This window comes from Lactuca saligna, chromosome 9 (assembly GCF_052625555.1).
Source record: "Lactuca saligna cultivar CGN05327 chromosome 9, ASM5262555v1, whole genome shotgun sequence".
Taxonomy (NCBI): domain Eukaryota; kingdom Viridiplantae; phylum Streptophyta; class Magnoliopsida; order Asterales; family Asteraceae; genus Lactuca; species Lactuca saligna.
This window is the reverse complement of record NC_136425.1, coordinates 111,847,901-111,850,135: the sequence shown is the minus strand read 5'-3', so window position 1 is coordinate 111,850,135 and position 2,235 is coordinate 111,847,901.

Here is a 2,235-nt window from a genome sequence, read left to right as displayed (position 1 = left end):
TACACATAGATATGAAGTATTTTATATAAACTACGTGCTATGTGTGCATATTATCTGAATACTTGCTGTCTATACTGGATGAACGTTTTATACATGTTTTAAAGGATTTAAACTGTATACGTATTTTATATATACGAATATGTTAGGTATGATGATGGGTAGATGAATGATGAGAGATAGAAGATGACGTGAGTATACATTGGCAGCTATAGACTTAGTGCCTATGGGACAAACACCGGTAGCTATGGACTTAGTACCTGTCAGATGTTGGTAGCTATGGATTTAGTACCTGTTAGGAGTTGGTAGCTATGGACTTAGTACCTATTTGTTAGACACTGGTAGCTATGGACTTAGTACCTGTTGAGCACTGGTAGCTATGAGTTTAGTACCCGATGAGTAAGATATAGTAGCTATGGAATTAGTGCTTTACGAACGAATATCGGCAACTATGGATTTAGTGTCAGTCCTATAACCCTGGGAGTAAGGGACTTCGGAATAAACGAATGCGGGATAGACGACTCTTAGGTTAAATACTTAAGAGTAAAGAAGATAACGGGGATGGGTAATTGGGTTGATTGTTTGATTGAACATAATAATTATATTATTGTGGGTTGAAAACCCTGTGTACTCACCAGGTTTCCCAACCTGACCCACTCAGTTTATTTATATCACAGGTGTTGATACGAAGTCACTTTACACTGAGAGATTTAAAGAGATGTAGATCACTAGTGTAAATAAATGTAAGTTCTGTTTATGCTTATGTTTCTGTATTAGTAATGACATCCCAAACGTTTTGAAATGAATAAAATACGTTTCTCCGAAAATGTTTTAATAACGTATTTATCATGTCTTTCTGGGAACAAATTCCGCAACATTTTTATTAAAAGAAGAACTCTGATTTTTATAAAGCATAAACAAAAATCGGTCTTTTTTGGCCGTGATTTTGGGGATGTCACAGCTCATATAGAGATCCAATACCAATTCAATATTTCGGAGATTAACCGTTCGATTGTGTCAATACAAAACTACTTAACTAATGATTCAAGAACCTCGACATTATTATAAATAAGAAAATATCATATTTTCTAGGAGAATACCATTATTTAATTATAACTTACTTACAATACAAAGAAATTTAAACTGCAATCATATATGTTACTGCTATTAAATTAATACATGCATTTATACTTGATTTTCCCATCATTTTCAGACATTCTATAGAAAATATCGGATTTTCTGGGTTTTACAGTAGATACAAAGATTTTCATTCAAACACACTTATGAACTTACCAACATTATATATGTTGACCGTTTTCAAAATAACTTGTATTCTCAGGTAATCATTAAGCAGGAAGATTTTCAAGTGTCTATAGATTGATTTTGTGTAAAATCACCTACCGTACTATTAATACTTTGATTTATGTAAACTTTAACAATATACTTGACGTGAATAATGTCGGTTGTAATATGTGATGTTGGTGATAAATGTGTTATGTTTCATGTATATTCATTGTGATGATAATTCAGTTGTTAGTCACACGAGCCCCCAAATGTTTCCGACATCTAGTTCGGGGGTGTGAAAGGGTTGGTATCAGTGCAATGTTTATAATAAACTAGCATATCTAACCATACATGATATGCAAATATAAACACAATGGGACTAAATAACTCTAAACAAAACAAAATTTTCACACTTATGTGCGCATATCAGGAAAATAACCTTACAATATTTAATAAAAGCTTCTGGAGGATACTGAACACTATGATTAAACTTGGGCAGTTATGTAGTCCTATTAGGGATAAATATAGCCTGATCAACTATATTATTCAGAATATGACCAATATATGTTTGGGAGTAATTATAGTGGGAAATGAATCCAAAAACCTACCTCGCTCTCCAACAACTCTAGGGAACCCAAACCTAAATAATTAAAAATATACTATAAGGGTAATTAAAATATGATTCATTTATGCACTCTCGTGCAGTCAGTATGGCTGGTTTGCACCACCCCGAAGATCCTTATTTTCCCAATCAGGGAAATAACGGATGGCTAGAGGAACCGGAGTAAGAGGAAGAAGACATTGAAGAGGGACCTGCGGAACCTGTGGCAGACAATGGAGAAAAAGAGTCTGGTGACGACATCGATGATGATTTGGGAACATAGTCCGTAGTCATCAACCCACCATACCCAGTGAGGGTGCCAGCTCACTGAATGGGCCCTAGTGGCCCTACAC